Below are 20,800 nucleotides of genomic sequence, written 5' to 3'. Positions count from 1 at the left end.
CTCATTTGTAGCACAAAAATGTAGTTTTTCACAAACCAGAATTGTTCCTGCTTTCCCCCCAACATGCTGCTTGCAATCTAGATTGGTTCTAGATTCTAGGAGAACATAGGAAACTGCCTTACGCTAAGTCAGACCAACAGTTGACCTAGCTCAGAATTTTCCACCTGACTGGAATCAGCTCCTCAAAATTTTAGCTGGTGGTGGAGCTCGCAGAGTTTTGCACACAAAGTAGATGCTCTATAAAACTGAGCAGGGTGAGCCAATACTCTGACTCAGAGGGAGGAAGTTTATTCTGCTCCTCGCTTGCCTCGAGTGCTCTGGGCTGGGAAATATTTAAAGCAGTCTGTGGGGGGGGGGAAGGTGCTAGGGTTCAGGGGATGCGTGCTGGAAATCAGGTCCTCCCTTAAAGAGGGCACATATTGCGGTGAGACCCGGATAACCAACACACTGTGTTGTGGGTGGGTTCTGTTGGTCAGCCACAACACCCGATTGGTAGGTCCCTTGAAGCTGGGTGCAATCTGGCCAATGGGACGCAGTCCAAACAGTTCGAGGATTACCAAAGGAGGGGGTCAGACTGTGCCTTGGCCAAAGGCCAGGTGGAACAGCTCTGTCTTGCAGGCCCTGTGGAAAGATGTCAACTCCTGCAGGGCCCTAGTCTCTTGTGACAGAGCGTTCGACCAGATCGGGGCCACGGCCGAAAAAGCCCTGGCTCTGGTTGAGGCCAGCCTAACCTCCCTGTGGCCAGGGACCTATTTAAGCCCACGCACGTGACCCAGAGCTTCCTCTTTCGGCGCGTGCATTTGGAACACCCGCCCACCTCTCCCTATTTTTAGGGCTTTGCGCTTGACCTTGCTATGCCGTCGTGTGTCTTTGGGACAGGGGCACGGCAGGAATTTTACCCACTTGGCTGATTGGCTGTTGCCATTTGGGTTTCGCCTGCCGCGTAGCAAATAATCACAACTTGTAAGGTTGCGGATAGGCTCTGGTTCAGGTGGTAGGGATGGGGGAGCCATCTTGCCGTCCCTATGCGGGATCACATTCACCCAGTGCTATACCAGCTGCACTGGCTCCCGGTGGAGTACAGGATCAGGTTTAAGGTGCTGGTTTTAACCTTTAAAGCCTTATACGGCTTAGGACCCTCATATCTACGGGACCGCCTCTCCTGGTATGTCCCACGGAGGACCTTACGGTCTTCAAACAAAAACATCTTGGAGGTCCCGGGCCACAAGAGACTAGGGCCCTGCGGGACTTGACATCTTTCCGCAGGGCCTGCAAGACAGAGCTGTTCCACCAGGCCTTTGGCCAGGTAATCCTCATAGACCTCTAGCCCAATGGTTGCCATTAATTTGATTTTGTTTTTTAAAAAAATATTTTTATTGCATTTTTTCCAGATAAAAATACAAAATCAGATATACAAAGAAATAACAGAAAAGAAAAGAGAAAGAAGAAAGAAAATCATCCTTTTAAAACATTTTTACATAACCAACCGGACTTCCCCACATCTCCCTCACCGTGCATTCTTAACAATAAAAATATCAGCAAATTATAACCTTGTTTCGTGCATTCTTTTGTTCCTTCAAATAATTATGTTTTGAGTTTAAAATACTTATTATCAATTTACTCTAAAGCCAAATGTAATGTTATTTTAAACATTAGTTCTTTCATTAATATAACTTAATTTCCCATACCATCAAATTTTATTGCTGGAGCTAACCTTTCCAAATCATGCGACTTCTTAACATTCATATAACTTATAAAATTTTTGTAAATAGTCTTTAATTTTTTTCCAGTCCTCCTCCATTGCTTCCTCTCCCAAATCTCGGATCCTGCCAGTCATTTCGGCCAGTTCCATATAGTCCATCAATTGCGTCTGCCACTCTTCCAGTGTGGGTAAATCTTGTGTCTTCCAGTGTTTTGCGATGAGAATTCTTGCCGCTGTAGTTGCATACATAAAAAAGGTTCTGTCCTTCTTTAACACCTTCTGGCCGACAATGCCCAGAAGGAAGGCCTCTGGTTTCTTAGGGAAGGTGTACTTAAACACCTTTTTTAACTCATTATAGATCATTTCCCAGAAGGCCTTCACTTTTGGACAAGTCCACCAGAGGTGAAAGAATGTCCCTTCAGCCTCCTTACATTTCCAACATTTATTATCAGACAGATGATATATCTTAGCCAGCTTGACTGGGGCATTAATTTGATTTTGAATTGATTTTAGAATGAATTGATTTTAGAATGCTGTATTACTTTTACTGTTGTTAGCCGCTCTGAGCCCGGCTTCGGCTGGGGTGGGCGGGATGTAAATAAAAAATTATTATTATTATTAATTATAATTATTTTTATGTGAAGGGTATTCCATTAAAGGAATCCAGGGACTCGATGGTTTGGTCAACCCCTGAGAGGGGGTTGTGCCCATGCCTGAGTCCAGGGGGACATTTGGGTGGTAGAGATAGCCCGTGCCCGGCTTTCCGCTTATCCAGGTGCCCACCCTTGGCTGTCCTATGCTAGAACCCTGGGCCAGCGCTACCCAGAGCTAGTCGAACCAGAGCCTATGAAGTCACATTCTGTAATCAATAAAGTTGTGGCCTAAATTCTGCCAAAAACCAAACAAAAATTTGAGTCATGTGTGAATTTATTTGGGGGGGGTTGGGTCTGAACACGCAATGAGTCCAGATTTCAAAACCGAAAACACATGCACACATGTGCACACACTCGTTCCAGCAATGTTATTGCAATGCCAAGGGCCTTATCTGTTCTGCGGCACAACAGAAACCTGTTCCTTCCTCGCTGAAGCAGAGCTTCCCATAATTAATAGCCTCTTATTAATTAACTGGGTTCCCCTCTCGCTGGAGGAGTTTTTGGGGTTGTCGTAACGCCAGTCTTCCTGCTCAGGGTTCATTTCCAGGAAAGCTTTTGTTTTCACTCCAGCTGCCGCGGGTTTCCCCCAGAGCGGAAAATGAAGGAAGAAAGTTTGCAAGCCTTCATGCTGCCACTCCTTTGATCATTATAACATTGCAGCCGGTGATTATTTGAGAGAAGATAAAGGGGAATTTTTGAGGATGCACAGATTGGAAACTGGCTTAACTGTCTTCCCTGAAAGAAACCCAAGAATAGCAGCTTGATCAGGCTGTTCGGAGTTTTCTTTCAGATGACCTTCGCTCATGGGTAGGCAACCTAAGGCCTGGGGGCCGAATCCAGCCCAATCGCCTTCTAAATCTGGCCCATGGACGGTCCGGGAATCAATGTATTTTTACATGAGTAGAATGTGTCCTTTTATTTAAAATGCATCTCTGGGTTATGTGTGGGGCATAGGAATTTGTTAATTTCCCCCCACAAATATAGTCTGGCCCACCACATGGTCTGAGGGACGGTGGACCGGGCCACGGCCAAAAAAGATTGCAGAAATAGTACCTCGGGTTAAGAACTTTGCTTCAGGATGAGAACAGAAATCGCGCAGTGGCAGTGCAGCAGCAGCAGGAGGCCCCATAAGCCAAAGTGGTACCTCAGGTTAAGAACAGTCTCAGGTTAAGAACGGACCTCCAGAATGAAATACCGGTAAGTTCTTAACCCGAGGTACCACTGTACTATTTCTGAGTTAGCAGAGTCTGTAACCTGAAACATCTGTAACCTGAAGCATCTGTAACCCAAGGTACCACTGTACAAGACACACAACTGCCCCCTCCCTTTTAACGTGGTAGTTCATTTGCCCCACAAGTTTCCTCCCCTAACGCAGGAGCGCTCTCTAAACCCCTCAAATTGACGTTGTGGCCCCATCTCCGTTGCACCGAAGCCAAGTGGACCCAGAGTGCAACGGGAAATGTGCGTCAGACATCTTGCCTCCTCAGAGACTGCGGCCTGCCCTGGCTGGTTCAAGACAACTTCCCGGGGTGCCAACCTGTTGTTGTGAAACAAGCCCTTGCTCTGCCTGCTGCGCACTGAAATGGGCATGCCAATCAGACGCAGACAAGAAAGCCTGAAGAGGCAAATTGAATATCTTGCTTGGAGCAAACAAGCAGCAGTTGTTTGGCACGGAACGCAGACTTGGCAGGTTGCTCTTTGAAAAACACTCCTTGGCACGAGGACTTTCCAGCTCTTGTGAGTGGAAACTCTGAAAATATGGTCGTCCGTGGCAAGGTTGCAAAAGTCTGGCCAGAATGCATGAAGCCGCCTTTCGGGAAGGGACTGTGTGCTTGAGGCACCTCCTCACAGGGGGAACTTTTATTATCAGAAGCAAGGTGTCGCATCCTGGGGAAAAGCCAGCTTTCATTTGCAAATGCTTCCTGCCTGGGAGATGGGTGTGAAACTCCTCACAGGCCGGGCCAGACGCCAAAGGGAAATCCCCCTTCCAGTGGGAGTTGGATTTCATTGTTGAGCGTATTTCCTTAAGCCTCCTCACAGCCCTGAGCTAGCAGAAGAAGAATAAATTATGCAAAATCAGTAAAGAGGGACATATTTGCATAATTTATTCCGGTAATAAAATATGCCTTTTTCTTGATGTAGAGTGAAAAAACCAACCACGGTCAATCTTGGGGGGATTTGCAGAGGAACACCTTATTCCGGCCACAGTCCTGTTATGGGAGGACTTGGCAGCAGTAGGCTAGAGCCCTTTTCACAAGAATGAGCAATACAAGGTTGCCTTAACGCAGGAGTAGGCAACCTAAGGTCCGTGGGCCGGATGCAGCCCAATTGCCTTCTCAATCCGGCCCGTGGACGGTCCGGGAATCAGCGTGTTTTTACATGAATAGAATGTGTCCTTTAAAATGCATCTCTGGGTTGTGTGGGGCATAGGAATTCGTTCATTTCCCCCCCCCAAAAAAAAATCTATAGTCTGGCCCACCACATGGTCTGAGGGACGGTGGACTGGCCCATGGCTGAAAAAGGTTGCTGACCCCTGCCTTAACGCATCAGCTCTGGCTTACCACATTGGACTATAGCAGTGTTTCCCAACCGGTGTTCCGCGGCACACTAGTGTGCCACCGGAAGTTGCCTGGTGTGCCGTGGGAGGGAGGCGGGCGAGTCGGGCTAATCCTCCGACGAACTCCACCTCCAGACCCATTGCTCAAATCCTTTAACCCAGGAAGGCAGGAGGGCGGGGAGGGGGGGAGAAAGAGAAAAAAGAAAGGGTGGAAAAAAAGGGGAAGAGAAAATATTTTTTTAAAGAAAGGAAAGAGAGGGAAAAAAGAAATATTTTTTTAAAGAAAGGAAAGAGAGGAAAAAAAGCGAGGGATGGAGGAAGGGGAAGGGGGAAGAAGATGGGGGTCTTTGTGTATAAACAGAAGGGGAGGCAGAGGGCCTTCTCGGTAGTGGCGCCCGCCCTGTGGAATGCCCTCCCATCAGACATCAAATAGATAACCATTTCCTTCTATGCTGTTACTATTTTTTTATTTTTTTTACATAAGTAAAAAGTGACCTTTCCCCATCTGGCATGGTGGTGTGCCTTGAGATTTTTTTCATGAAACAAGTGTGCCTTTGCCCAAAAAAGGTTGGGAAACACTGGACTATAGGACCACTAACATTAAAGAGTTAGCATTGCTGCAGCTGTGCCTTTAACACCAGATAGGGCAGCACCTATTATACACTGGCAGGGAAGTTCCGATTAAAGCCCGTTAACTTAATAGCACCAAACAAAGTACCCCCTGCATAAATACGCACACTTAGCTTTGCACCGTTTACACTGCACTGTTTTATTTTCCTGTGATTTATATATCCTTGCTTTGGTAGTGTTTCTTACTGTACACAACTCTCCTACAAGTCCCCAGATGTGTTTCAAACGCATGGGTTAGACTAGAAATGGGGATGATGATAGTGGAGGCTTATATCTGCCTAACATCAATTTACAAATGGCTGACATTGCATCTGCTCCCCCGAGGAATAGCCCCACTGCTCCTCTGCAACCAGTTTCAGTCAGGCTGGCAGACAGCAGTCCTGCAGACCCTTCAGAAACTAAGTTTTGCCCCTCAAGCCCTTCTAAGTCTGGGGTTGGGCCAGGCAAAAGCTACGGTCAGGCAAAGAATCATAGACACCGAGAGACAACAGGACTGCTCAAGGTGCCCCGACTATAAAATTGGAGAAATCAAGAGATATATAGCTGCACCGGCAGCATATCTCTTCTTTCTCGTATCCAAAAATGCTAGAAGGGCTTTTACACTCGCCAGAAGCTTGGCTCTGCCCTCGCCGGTCCTGGAAGGAGCCTTTTAAAAAGTCCCATACGCTCAGAGACTCTGCACCTGTTCATTGAGGGAGATAGGAAGCTCAGAGCAGTTGTTCTTTAGATGTCCCTTTTATGAAGAGGCACGTAGTAAGACCATGGATTCCCCCACTGGTGAGGCTCGCTGACCTCCCGGAAAAGCAAAAAAATGACCTTTTCCTGTTAGGCAAAGATCCTAAGAGGACCCGGATGGTCTCCAGATTCTGTGTACAGATCTGTAGGCGCAGACCATCCCCCGACTCAAACTACCGGTAGTTTGTGAAGAAAATCCCCAAACTTGATTCCATGGGTGACTCTGGGTCATATCTATGCGGTAGCTTATTAAAAAAAACTTAATGTTTTAAGTGTTTATATGCTTATCACATTTATAAATTTTAAATTTATTGTTGTACATTGTTTTAACTGTTTGTTTTCTTTCTGGGATTATACCCCCAATAAATTATCTATCTCTATCTCTAACAAAATACCCCGGCTTTCTCCCATGCAGGCTGCAGGTGCACAATTGGCCGAGGGGCCCACCGGCCTGCTCAGCAATTCCTTGGGAGGATTCAGTTAGAAGCGTCACTTGCTTTCAGCCGGGAATCAGCCATAGTAGCCCTTTGCCTGCCCCCTCCCCAACCCCACCTCTCACCCCCACTTCTTATGCCTTCCCAGCTGTCTGTCTGGCGAGGTGGCGCATCTAATAGCTAATCTCACAGGGCAGAAACAAAGATCTCTGCTCCTTCTGTGTTTCTTCCAACTCTGCCTGGGTCACAAGGGGTCTTGTGGGGAAGGAGTGGAGCAAGGCACTCTTGACAGCTGCTGTCGTGGGTCTGGGGGCAACCCCAGCCTTGCAATCTGTCCACACAATCTCTTTGCAGCACCCTCTCTCTGTCAAAACTATAGACATAAGAACATAGAGATCCTCCAGAGTGTTTTGGTTTTTCTTGTTATTTGTAGCTGTATTACAGTGGACGCTCAGGTTGAGAACATGATCCATGCGGGATGCATGTTCGCAACCTGCAGCGGTGCATCTGTGCACACGCGGGATGCGATTCGGCACTTCTGCACATGTGCAAAGCGCAATTTAGCGCTTCTGCGCATGCGCGCCCCCCAAAACCCAGAGGTAACCCGTTCTAGTACTTCCGGGTTTCGGCGGGTCCGTAACCTAAAAAAACGCAAACTGAAGTGTCTGTAACCCGAGGTATGACTGTATTCTGCAACGTGTCCTTGATGCTATAACAGTGAGCCAGAGACGCGGGTGGCGCTGTGGTCCAAACCACTGAGCCTCTTGGGCTTGCTTATCAGAAGGTTAGTGGTTCGAATTTGTGCGACAGAGTGAGCTCCCGTTGCTCTATCCCAGCTCCTGCCAACCTAGCAGTTTGAAAGCACGCCAGTGCAAGTAGATAAATAGGTACCGCTCCAGCAGGAAGGTAAATGTCGTTTCTGTGCGCTCTGGTTTCCATCACGGTGTCCTGTTGTGCCAGAAGCGGTTTAGTCTTGCTGGCCACATGACCCAGAAAGCTGTCTGTGGACAATGCTGGCTCCCTCAGCCTGAAGGTGAGATGAGCGCCGCAACCCCAGAGTCGCTTTTGACTGGACGTAACCGTCCAGGGGTCCTTTACCTTTTTTTAAACCTTTATACTGGACCATCCACTCATCAGATGATGCCACAATCGCTTTGTGAATGACACCACATTGCTACCGTTTGGACACTTGAGCCACAAAAGCAGGACAGCCAGCAGTCCCCTTTGTGAGAAGTTACCGGATTTCATCAGGAAAGCTATGGGGCACACACTGATTGGACGCAAAGCAGCCTGAAACATTGGCAGGTTCAAACGGTATTGAAAGTGTGGTCACAGACCACAGGCCCAACACAAGAATGGGCACAAATAAGGAATACAAACTTCTGGAGGAGCCTCTTGTATCTGAAAAAGAAAAGTGCAGGGACTAAAATATATATTGGAGAGTAAAATATTGTGACCTGGAAACTTTTTGCCCTACTCCCAGATGTATGTGTTGGGCCTGTTATAGTTTCTCAGTAGCAAAGAGCCCCTTTGCACATGATGCACAGAGTCACTCTGGTTCTCATTATAATTATTTCGCATTGTTCCAGACTAGAGCTCAGACTGGCGCTGAAAACGAAAGCTAAGCCCTTTCTGAGGTGAGACTCTGCAGGCCGTCACGCATGCTCAGAGGCCCTCTTGTCCAGTATTACTTAACTTGGTTTATGTGCGGCTTTCCCCCCCCCCCCTTATGTTTATAGCGTACCTTATCATAAATCAAAATGCCCAAGGGAGCTAACATTAAAATCTAATACGTTAACAATATCACAAAGAATATAAAAATAAAGCCGTATAACCGCTCCCTTGTTCAGCGAACAAGGTCTGATGCTGACACCCAAGGCAGATTTCCCGGGCTGAGCCCTGCTCCAAATTATACTGGAGCAGAAAGAGTATTATTTTAATAGACTCATTCCTCCCCGCCCCTCGCTCCCCACCCCCCTGGTCTAATTATCGCTAAACGGCTGCCATTTGATCATAACTCACTCGCATCTGTATCCCCCACCCCTCTTTTAATTGCTGCAATTTGTTGATGAATGCAATTTGCATCAGGGTCCCTGCTGTGTGGCAAGGATCAATTAAAGCGCATCAATCTGGGGCATTTGGGAAGGGGAGGCTTTTTTGGGGGGGGGTCGCCAGCTGTCATCTCGGCTGCTACTCCCTAACAAGGAAAAGGGGGCTCGGTGTGTGCGGTGAAAATGTCCCTGCAGAGCAGATAAAAGTACAAATTTTGCCCTGCACCGTGAACATGCACATACTAATATGTAGCACTCATATAACATGTTTTATTAGTGTTCAAAGCGCTTCATCTTGGTAATCCATGTGCCCTGTAATGTAGGGCAACATTATTTCTCTCGTGGGCTTGGTAGTCATTCTGGAGCTGAATTTGAGCAGCTTAGCTTTCTTGTCTCAGCTGGTCTGTTATTATAGTTCTATTATTATACTCATTTTTAATTGCCTGGTGGGGGGGGGCTACCTTCCTCTTTGCTGTTCTGTATGTTTTGCAGAGGATTGCACACCCTCCAACATTTCTCCGATTAAAATAGGGACATCCCATTCCATACCCTCCAACATTTCTCTGATGAAAATAGGGGTGTCCTAAGGAAAAGCAGGGCATTCCAGGATCAAATCTGATACAGAAAAATAGGGGTGGTTGGCTTTTGCTGCCCAGCTCCCCAAAGGACTGAGTCCTCAAGTTCATGAGGGGTCAGAGATGAATGGATGGAGGCAGGATCCAGTGAAAGCAAGGCAGATTTTTATTTTTCTGTTGAAACCAAATTCCCTCCCCTCCTAGAAGGGAGGTAAGAGAGACCCAGAACCAAGAAGAAACATCTCTTTGCATTTTGTTAGCCGCCCTGAGCCCGGCTCAGCTGGGGAGGGCGGGATATAAATAAAATTTATTATTTATTATTATTATTATTGATGTGGAGGAGGAGGACATCCACTCTACAAAAAGTCAGAAATTACATCACACATAAGGTGGGGTTAATGTGGCTCAGGCAGGCTAAGGAATGATATTCCTGAGGATTTAACAAGTTTTACATAGTTCCGGACACAGTTTACACAAATCATTCGCATTTGATAAGACAATCAGGATCCCTCAGTGCAGAGCATCTGAACAAAGAATGACAATGAATACAAAGGAGGCTCATAGGAGAAGAATCCCTTTAGGAACTTCCCCTGATTGGTTTCTGCCTACCTGTTCTCAGGTAAGGGGGATGAAGGAGGCAGAGGAAATATTGAGAGTGTTTAGAAGAGCCAAGATGGCGTTTCGATTGCTCTCCTGTACTATTTTAGACATGTGGTTTGTATACATGTATAGGGACGCGGGTGGCGCTGTGGTCTAACCACTGAGCCTCTTGGGCTTGCCGATCAGAAGGTTGGCAGTTTGAATCCCTGTGACGGGGTGAGCTCCCGTTGCTCTGTCCTAGCTCCTGCCAACCTAGCAGTTCGAAAGCACACCAGTGCAAGTAGATAAATAGGTATCACTGCAGCAGGAAGGTAAACGGTGTTTCAGTGTGCTCTGGCACTCATCACGGTCCTCCGTGCGCCAGTAGCAGTTTAGTCATGCTGGCTACATGACCTGGAAAGCTGTCTGTGGACAAACACCTGCTCCCTTGGCCTGAAAGCGAGATGAGCGCCACAACCCCATACAGTGGTACCTCGGGTTACACACGCTTCAGGTTACAGACTCCGCTCACCCAGAAATAGTACCTTGGGTTAAGAACTTTGCTTCAGGATGAGAACAGAAATCGCACGCCGGTGGCGTGGCGGCAGCAGGAGGCCCCATTAGCTAAAGTGGTACCTCAGGTTAAGAACAGTTTCAGGTTAAGAACGGACCTCCAGAACGAAATAAGTTCTTAGCCCAAGGTACCACTGTAGTCGCCATTGACTGGACTTAACCGTCCAGAGGTCCTTTACCCTTTACCTATACTTATGTATGTGTGTTTACCTTGTGCAGTTATTGGCATTCATTCTCTATTTGAGACCTTAGAATTCCTATAATAAATCACAAACCGTGACAGCTTCTGTAACTCTGGGACTGGAAAATAGGGGCCCTTGGAGGATCTGGTATTGCCATTGCTGCTGTTTGAGGTGAGGGCCGGAGTATGTCTGTTGAGTTGTGGTCAGTACCCTCTTAACGTGGCTTGCAGGGGGACATACGATGGGAGAAGTATGCCACCAGCATACGGAACAGAGAACAGTCTTTTTGAATCTCTTCTCCCTTCCAGTTCTTCTCCCAGCCAACAGTCTCCTGGTTGTCTTGGCAACAGCTCTCCAAGTATTAGAATGTTTCTGCTAAACTCCATGTTGATGGCCAGTAGAGAACCTGAGAACTTCCTGTTGCATGAAGCGTGGCCTACCAGCAATGTAAATAAGTACATAATAAAAAAGTGACAAGACCAGGATTCCATCCTGAATAAGTATACTCTCAGGATCCATGTCAAGGAATCCCTTGACAGTGCCCAGAGACAGTCAGGTCATGTATCCACAGCAGTGACCAGAAGAGGAATGACCGTTGGAAGGAGTGTAGAAGGAAGAAACACCATGGCGTATCTGCAGGAGCATAACTGGATACCTTCATCTGCCCCAGCCGCAACAAAACATCTTTCCCATACTGGTCCCATACAGCCGCAGCAGGCGCTATAACTTTCCAATGTTTTAACTTCACCCCCAAAGGCGCTCTCCTCCTTTGTCTCCTGAGGCAGATGGATACCAACCAATCGTCTGGTTGTGGTGAGTTTGAAATGGCTCCTTTATCATGGACAACGTCTAACTGCTGGGGTTGAGATTCACTCGGGTTCCTTAACTCTGCAGCGGTGGAGGGCCCACATAATCTGATGGATCTGGAGTTCTGACTGTTCTGCTGGGTTTTCCTGTTGCTCCGTATGGCAGTCCTTTCAAAGCCCTGCTCCATCTTTGGAACGGGGGAAATGATCCAGGTTGTTGACATGATCCCTCCTAAATGCTCTCTTTCGTTTCCATTTGCCGGAGACCATGTTGTTTGGTTTTCTGACAATTTAAGGGGCGAGTGGGGATGGCTAGCATGTCCAGGCAGAACGATGGGGGTGGAGACGCTCCTTCAGGTATACTGGGCCAAGGGCGTTTAGGGAGATGACTGAATCCAGGAGGAGAGATAATCCAGGAACCAAACAACAAAGAATCACATGGCAACTTAAAGACTAGCCAATTTTATTGTGCCACAAACTTTGTGGACTTCCACCCACTTCACCAGTTAGTCTTAATTCATTAGCCTTTAAGAAGCCTCAGAACTTTGCTGTTTTTTGCTGCAGCCTGGCTACCTAGGTCTCTCAGGAAATCCAAGGATAAGTGGAAAAGCTTCTCTGCACACGGTTGCATTGATTGCTTCTGGGTATTTAGATGTGAAAATTACCCAGAGTGCCTTCACACAGTATTGGCTGGTGTGCCAGCCGTGCTTTTTTTCCTAGAGAAGACAGATCTAACCACTGTCTCACATACCTCGATTGCATCCAGATATGATGATTGCAATGTACTTTACCTGGCGGTATATATTGACACAATGCAGCAGCAGAAGACTGCAACAAAGGAACCCCTAGCAAGACAGATAAAGCTGTCTGTCACATTAAACCTAGGCAGATAAATGGTTCTACAGCTGGTGCCAAACAGATAAGAGACTGTCCCTATTTGGGGTGAGATTCAATCATATACTGACAAACTCAGGTTGCACAATTACATTGATTTGGAGCTTTTGCATGACAAACCCACTTTCCCGAAAGATCAGACTTTTTGTGATAAGGAAAAGTGACAGGAAGATGTGCTAGAAAATGTGGAATAACTCTTGCTCAATGCAATGTTGTCAAAAATGTAAGAACCAAACATCCTTTAAAATTCACATGTACCTGAATTTTGTATATCAAGGGAAAGTGTGCATAAAACACCCATATTAGTGAAAATACAACCAGCAAAAAAATTATATATATAATTAAATTTCTATATCGCCATCTAAGGATCACAGGGCTGTTAAAAAATTTAAAAGCACAACATACTACTAATTAAAACAGCAATGGTCAAAACAAGAATGGGTTAATTAGAGAAATTTGCAGTGAAATGCTGAAGATTTTTTTAAAAAAAATCAAATTGCAGTAGAAATGTGAATTTAAGAAATGAGTAACTGCGAGAACAGTTTATCTAACTTCCATCCCTACTAGTTTTAAAGGTGAGGGCAGGTTCATATGCAAAGAGGCAGCCCATGGGTGTGTACTTCCCAGATGCAGTGGTGGGCTGGACAAGAGCCAAGAAGTTGAAACTGGACCCGAACAAGATGGAGGTGGTTCCCAAGTCCAGGCATAAGCCAGGTGGCCTGTTCTGGATGGAGCTGTACTCCCTATGAAAATACAGGTGCATACTCTGGAAGATTTGTGTGCCTATTTGTGCTGCAAGGGGGACATATATGGCCTCCGGCAAGGACACTTTCCTAATATAAGGGGAAATGGCAGGTCCCTGCCCATGAGGAATTTGCAATGTAAATTTCAGCAGTGGGAGAAGTCAGAGGGTAACCAAGAGAGAAGGAATGGGGAATTCAAAGTCAAGGCTGAATGAAAAGGAGCAACTACAGCCAGTTGTGTGCATTGGAATCGTTTTTGCTTGAGGGGGAGCATGAAGGGATTGAACCACATTCTGTCAGTGGTTCCCCATTGTCTCTTTCCTCACAAATCTTAAGGGCACATTTAAGATATGAACAGGGTGTGAGCCTGTGACATGGCCCAGGAACTAAGTACCGCATTTATCATTACAAAAGACTGGCCAGGCTCTCCAAGTAATCCCATCAAGAAAGCAGGGTATCCAATCAAGTAACCTGCCAGACAGGAGATAAACAAGGACAGGAAAAAAACAATATTCAAATTTCTGTTTTAGACCGCCTTTTCTGTGATGTAGGTGTGATGTACCTGAGGGGTGGTCTTAGGTTACACCCCTTCTGTGATGTATGTATGATATTTTCTGGGGGTGGTCTTGATCTACAGGGTGGCAATTTCAAAAGTCTTTATAAGGCCTTGCGCACCATTTTTCTGGGTTCCTCCTCTCTCCTGTGGGTGAGGGGAGCACCCTGTTGCAACAGATCCATAAAGATCAGGCTTACTAGCTGCTTTGCTTCTCAATATTCTCTGGTTGGCCTCTGTTATTCTCTCCTACCAATAGGGAACCTATGTAAGGACTCTATATGGGCTCTTGGATACCCCATAAGGGAAGAAGGGCAATTTTTGTTTACAACAGTCCTAACATGGTATCCCCCCCTGCGCCAGGGAAGATCTACATCAGGAACAAGGGGAGCGGGGCAAGAAAAATTGAGATTGGGATCTGCTCTGCCAGTGAATTTTGGAGCCTGATGCGGTCGCCTCCCATTGCCTCATGGGTGAGGCGGCCACGGTCTGTGAGCAAGTACCGCTGTGCCTCCAGCTCCCATGCAGCTGCCTGTAAAATGGACCTGGAATTGCTTGAAAGTCTCAAGGTGCCAGCATCATCACCTGCCTGTAAATTTGCCCAAGGTTGTAAATTACAGGGCTGTAAACGCCTCTCCTTTGTCCAGGCTGGCGGGGTGGGGGCTCGAGCCAGAAAGATCTAAAAGAATAGAGATAAACAGCCCTCGGCTGTTTTTCACTTTTTTCAAGCCGGGCAAATAACTGGTGGTTTAAAAAAACAACTGTGTCTTGCTATCTGCTTGTTTTTTGTGTGTAATGGGGGTGGAAATACTGCAGTTGCCACTGGTTTTTTAAACGCTTGGATTTGCAGAAATAATTTGAGAAGCCTTGTTTAGCAATCCCCATCCCCCATGGAAGAAATCAGATTAAAAAATAATTGTCTGTAATATTTATTATTATTATTATTATTATTATTATTATTATTATTATTATTATTATCCCATCTAACTACTTGATGCATTTCCTTCCTTGATATTTTTAAGTCACATTGAGTTATTTTTCTCAAAAAATGACTTATACTTTCTACCACCACCTCTTTTTAAAAAAACTTCAGAAAACTGGCGGTATTTTCATTCATAGTGTTTCTAGCTCCTTCAGTTTCAGTACCTACATTGTTGTCAAAAAAAGAAATAATTTTCAGGAGGGATTCTTATAACTACAGTGCTAGACTGGAGATAGTTTGTTATTCTGGGCATTTTAAAAGTCCCATTGATCTCTCTCTCTCTCTCTCTCTCTCTCTCTCTCTTAAATTCAGTATTTGTTCTTGCAAGTTCTGTACGTTTTGAAAGTATTGAGCTACAGAACTCAATATCTCAGAAGAAAATGTGGAGGAACTGTGTTAATATTGTTTTGAAAGAAATACATGTTGTTTGAATAGCAAGTCGAAAAGGAAAGGAAAAAGGACTCCGTCTCTGGTCCAAAATTATACCAGTGAAATGTAAAAAGGTTTGCAGTGGGTTTTTGTGCAGAAGGATTGAGCTCAATTTAGTTCTGGTACTCAAAAGCGAATTTCTGTGCCAACCATTCTTCCATTCCCATTAAAAATAACAAAAAGTCCTATGACACATTAAAGACCAGCAATTTTGTTATGGCAGAAATTTTCATGGACTCCAGCCCACCTGTCAGATGCTGTAAATCTTGGTTTACAGGTATATAAAGGAGAAAATTATGAGAGTTGAATGGCATTTGTATTCCAAAAGATAGTGAAAGCTTAACAACATGTGCCTTTTTCAGTAGCACATTGGTGGTAATTTCTAGGGACAAGAAAGATGGGTTTCTGCTTTGAGAAGGGAACAGCCAAGAAACCCATCTTTACGCTGGGTTCCAGGGCCCCTATTAACTTGGAGTCAGTCTTGACAAAGGGATCTATCTTTATTGTGTACCTTCCTTGGTGGTGTGTTAAGTTTTAATGAATATTCAGTTGCCCTTTTTTTTTTTTTTTTGTATTGATGGGGTTTAAAATTTTACATTTACCAGAGATCTTCATGTCTAGGTGAGGGATTTGATCCCTGGTCTCCCACTCTAACCACACTGATTCTGTCCGTATAGTTAAAGCTATGGTTTTCCCAGTAGTGATGTATGGAAGTGAGAGCTGGACCATAAAGAAGGCTGACTGCCGAAGAATTGATGCTTTTGAATTATGGTGCTGGAGGAGACTCTTGAGAGTCCCATGGACTGCAAGAAGATCAAACCTCTCCATTCTGAAGGAAATCAGCCCTGAGTGCTCACTGGAAGGACAGATCCTGAAGCTGAGGCTCCAGTACTTTGGCCACCTCATGAGAAGAGAAGACTCATTGGAAAAGACCCTGATGTTGGGAAAGACGGAGGGCACAAAGAGAAGGGGACGACAGAGGAAGAGATGGTTGGACAGTGTTCTCGAAGCTACCAGCATGAGTCTGACCAAACTGTGGGAGGCAGTGGAAGACAGGAGTGCCTGGCGTGCTCCGGTCCATGGGGTCACGAAGAGTCGGACACGACTAAACGATTAAACAACAACAATAACAACAACAAAAAAGTCACCGCTTTTTATTTAGCTCAGGGCAGCCCAACTTTTCATACCAAGTGGGCCACAAGAGCACTTTGACAAGGACTCATGGCTGCACACTGCTTTGTCGCGTAGAGCGAGGCCAAAATTTGACACCCCCAAGCAAGCCGATCAGGTGCCTGGGGCGGCGCACGTGCCCTGCACCCAGGGGCGGGGCCTGCAGCCCATGGCGCGAGCTGGGACAGGACGTTGTGTGGGGCCTCTGAGGAGTCTGCCTGCCTCCTGCCACTCAACCATCCTACAGCTGTGGGTCAACCATTTGGGGCAGCACGGAGCCTGTGGGCGTCTAAGCTACTGTGTCACTCCCAGGAGTGACACGTGGCTTAGGGCACTGCAGGCCCTGCTGTGAGTGCCGCCCGGCATTTTGTCACCCCCCTCAGTGCTGACACCCAGGGTGGCCCGCCCCCACCGCACCCCCTTCCTCCTCCAATGCCCCCAACCCAGCCCTCATGCTGCCTTCCCAAAGCCGGATAAGAAAGGTGTTGGGCTTTGGGAACAAGGCATAAGGCTTCTCCCCGAAGCCTGGTTAGTGTTTCCCCCCAGCTTTGGGAAGGTTCTAGGACCTTGTCAGAATACCCTGCGTGGGTTGGTAGCAGGGCATCAAATGTCGCTGTAAAAGGTAAAGGTACCCCTACCCGAACGGGCCAGTCTTGACAGACTCTGGGGTTTGTGCGCCCATCTCACTCAAGAGGCCGGGGGCCAGCGCTGTCCGGAGACACTTCCGGGTCACGTGGCCAGCGTGACAACGCTGCTCTGGTGAGCCAGAGCCGCACACGGAAACGCCGTTTACCTTCCCGCCAGTAAGCGGTCCCTATTTATCTACTTGCACCCGGGGGTGCTTTCGAACTGCTAGGTTGGCAGGCGCTGGGACCGAGCAGCGGGAGCGCACCCCGCCGCGGGGATTCGAACCGCCGACCTTTCGATCGGCAAGCCCTAGGCGCTGAGGCTTTTACCCACAGCGCCACCCGCGTCGCTGAGGGCCACCCAAAAAATGACCTCATGCCCTCATCCCAACAAAACTTGCTTTCTACCTGCTTAAAAGTGGTTAAGAGAGGTAGATTCATAACCTGGTGAACCGGGTTCGCGTCTCCGCTCCTCCACATGCAGCCGCTGGGTGGCCTTGGGCCAGTCACACTTCTCTGAAGTCTCTCAGCCCCACTCACCTCACAGAGTGTTTGTTGTGGGGAGGAAGGGAAAGGAGAATGTTAGCCGCTTTGAGACTCCTTCGGGTGGTGATAAAGTGGGATATCAAATCCAAACTCTTCTTATTCCCAGTGGTGTTAGTGCTTTACATCACTATCCAACCCCAGTACTGAGCCGTGATAGTTTTCCTTCTCACTGACAAATTGAAGCATATCCTATTCTTGCTCCCCACGCTGACATCCGTACAAATGTGCTTATCAGCCAGTACCGCTGGGGCTGCTCTGGGCCTTCCCAGAAAGAAAGATGAAAGTTGTTGATTTTTGCTGCTCACAACTGGGATCTCATTAAGATAGAGGATCTAGCAAATGGGGACAGCGAAGGACTTTTGTTGCGCCTTCCCTTCCTGCCCCTCTTCCTCCCAGCTGTCAAGGCTGAATTAATTTTTTTGGGGATGAGGGTGGGGAGAACCAGTGCAGCTGGAAAACATGATCAACAGGTCAATTTAGCAACTTCAACACTAATTCTTCTTGAACAGCCGGTAAGAAGAATCTTGTCTCCCGGAGACAACAAAAAGCGAACATAGTTCAGTGGTACAGAACGTGGACCTTGCACTCAGAAGGTTGTCCAGTATGTTCACATTAGCAGCTTGAGAGGCAGTGAAGTCATGGTGCTTCAAGCACAATTTTGTTCACATCAGAGAGGCAGGGTGAGGATGTCTTCACCCATTGTGCATGCTTTCTTTGTTGTTTTCCCCCACCCCTGCAAACCCCATTGGAACTCCATTTCACAAAGTTGTCATTTGCACACGCACAATGGCGATCTCAGATGTTAGAAGTTTTCTAATTGGATTGAACCTCGTTTGAGAGAAAAATGCATCAAGCAGGAGTATTTGTTATGTCCCCAGCTCCTGGCTAACAGGGTGGCCTAATTTGTGAGTGTGTATGTGTGTGTATGGGACGTGGATGGCGCTGTGGGTTAAACCACTGAGCCTCTCGGGCTTGCCAATCAGAAGGTCGGTGGTTCGAATCCCCACGATGGGGTGAGCTCCCGTTGCTCGGTCCCTGCTCCTGCCAACCTAGCAGTTCGAAAGCACATCAAAGTGCAAGTAGATAGGTACTGCTCTGGCGGGAAAGTAAACGGCGTTTCCATGCGCTGCTCTGGTTCGCCAGAGTCAGCCATGACTGGACCTAATGGTCAGGGGTCCCTTTACCTTTACCTTATGTGTGTGTGTGTGTGTGTGTGTGTGTGTGTATCCATATACAAGATTTGCATATGCACAGCACATTGTATGCAATTTGTGGCATAGGCCTATGCCGCAAATCATTTAGCAACACCCCAGGCTAGTTGGACAAATGGTTTGTCCTGATGATGTAAAGCAGTTTCCTGTCTTCTTTTGTGTGTCATAGAAATGGCATTCATTATGGGTAGCATTAAACTAAGTTTTACTCAAAATAGAATTTCTGAAATGAATGGCCCTAACGTAGTCATAGTCATTAATTTCATTGTAATTACTCCCAGTGAAATTTAGTTGAACACCACCCTGGGTGTTTATTTTAATTATGCTTTATACCTGAGTGGTGGTGCATTGTATTTCTGCTTCCTTTGGAAGAAAAAGAGCAATAAACATTTAAAATTTATTTGTAAAACAAAAACAAACACTCGATATTTATATTTTGAGCAAGCTATTCTGCTTTTCAGTCTTGCTCAGTTTTGCAGGTATTTATGCCAACCTGTATCACTCGAGCATAGCCAAATATTTTGGGAATGGATGCCCATAGCTCTTCTGACAACCAGATGCCGCAGACAAGCTTTGGCTGATGAGCCAATTGTCCCTCCTATGCCACAAAACAGTTTCCCAAAAAGAAATGGGACCCAACTTTGATCCACCTCTGATGCTTTAGTTAATAGCTTACTAATGAACAGAATCACCCAGCTGGAAGAGGCAATATTCTGTGCCTGCCTTGTAGCTGGTCTGATGGCAGCGACGTATTGTGACCTGATGGATCTAATGCAGGGGTAGGCAAACTAAGGCCTGGGGGCCGGATGTGGCCCAATTGCCTTCTCAATCCGACCCACGGACAGTCCGGGAATCAGCATGTTTTTACATGAGTAGAATGTGCCCTTTTATTTAAAATGCATCTCTGGGTTATTTGTGGGGCCTGCCTGGTGTTTTTACATGGGTAGAATGTGTGCTTTTATTTAAAATGCATCTCTGGGCTATTTGTGGGGCATAGGAATTTGTTCGTATTTTTAAAAAAATATAGTCTGGCCCACCACATGGTCTGAGGGGCGGTGGACTGGCCCACGGCTGAAAAAGGTTGCTGACCCCTTATCTAATGGCAGCTTTCGCCCCTCAACTGAGCACCCCAATCTGTGGAAATTGTGTATGTGTGATTCATGCCTCATCATAAGTGGAAACTTCCTGTAAGAAAGTAGAGGCTGTTTTGACCCATGGTGGCGCTTCAATCCATCCGGCCCCCCACTCTCCCCACCCATTCCGAAAATGTCCTCACCCTAAAAGAATTCCCCCCCCACACCATTTTCTGCCACGACAACATAAGAGACTAAAAAGTGCTACTGTCATGTTTTTGGTTTTTGGTTTAAACTCTCTCGGGAAGCCTTAGGATTGTGAAAATATGGATGTTCCTTTTTTGTCATGGAGATATAACTGCATTGTCCGTTATCAAGTAAGATAGATGGTCTTCTCCCTAGGCTTTGGTGTAGATTGATTGTTTGCTTAGCAACCTCTGATTACTTGTTCAGACTTGTCCAGGCTAATGTCATTTACAGGTCACAGCTACCAGCCAAGATGGGGGTCGAGACCAATGTTTTGCACATGTGCAGGCTTGGCAGGAGCCGTGGGGGAGATGGGATGGAAATGCATGCTGAATACAGGCAAGGAAAAGAAAGAAATACTCTGCAGTTCATCCCCTCCCTTATCCAGGATCCCTAATTCTGGACAAACTTGGGATATAGGGGTTGAGGTGGAAGCAGGGCTTAAAGTGCTAAATTAGACACATAATAGGGACACGGGTGGTGCTGTGGGTTAAACCACAGAGCCTAGGACTTGCTGATCAGAAGGTCGGCGGTTCAAATCCCTGCGATGGGGTGAGCTCCCATTGCTTGGTCTCCTCCTGCCAACCTAACAGTTCGAAAGCACATCAAAGTGCAAGTAGATAAATAGGTACTGTTCCGGCGGGAAGGTAAACGGCGTTTCCGTGCGCTGCTCTGGTTCTCCAGAAGCGGCTTAGTCATGCTGGCCACATGACCCGGAAGCTGTACGCTGGCTCCCTCGGCCAATAAAGCGAGATGAGCACTGCACCCCCAGAGTCAGCCACAACTGGACCTAATGGTCAGGGGTCCCTTTACCTTTATGAAATGAATGCCTAGGATTACTACTACTACT

At 46.7% G+C, this 20,800-nt stretch overlaps 1 long non-coding RNA gene across 1 annotated transcript in view; it reads left to right on the top strand.

Annotated features, from left to right (window-relative positions):
- Positions 1-18,573: 18,573 nt before the first annotated feature.
- LOC309516450 overlaps positions 18,574-20,800 on the top strand; it is a 94,195-nt gene continuing 91,968 nt past the window's right edge. Inside the window, exon 1 of the long non-coding RNA XR_014212934.1 lies at positions 18,574-18,615. This is a non-coding gene — a long non-coding RNA (uncharacterized lncRNA). The remainder of the gene's footprint in view (positions 18,616-20,800) is intronic.

This window comes from Podarcis vaucheri (genome assembly GCF_965113315.1).
Source record: "Podarcis vaucheri genome assembly, chromosome: 13".
Taxonomy (NCBI): domain Eukaryota; kingdom Metazoa; phylum Chordata; class Lepidosauria; order Squamata; family Lacertidae; genus Podarcis; species Podarcis vaucheri.
This window is presented reverse-complemented; position numbering and strand designations above follow the sequence as displayed.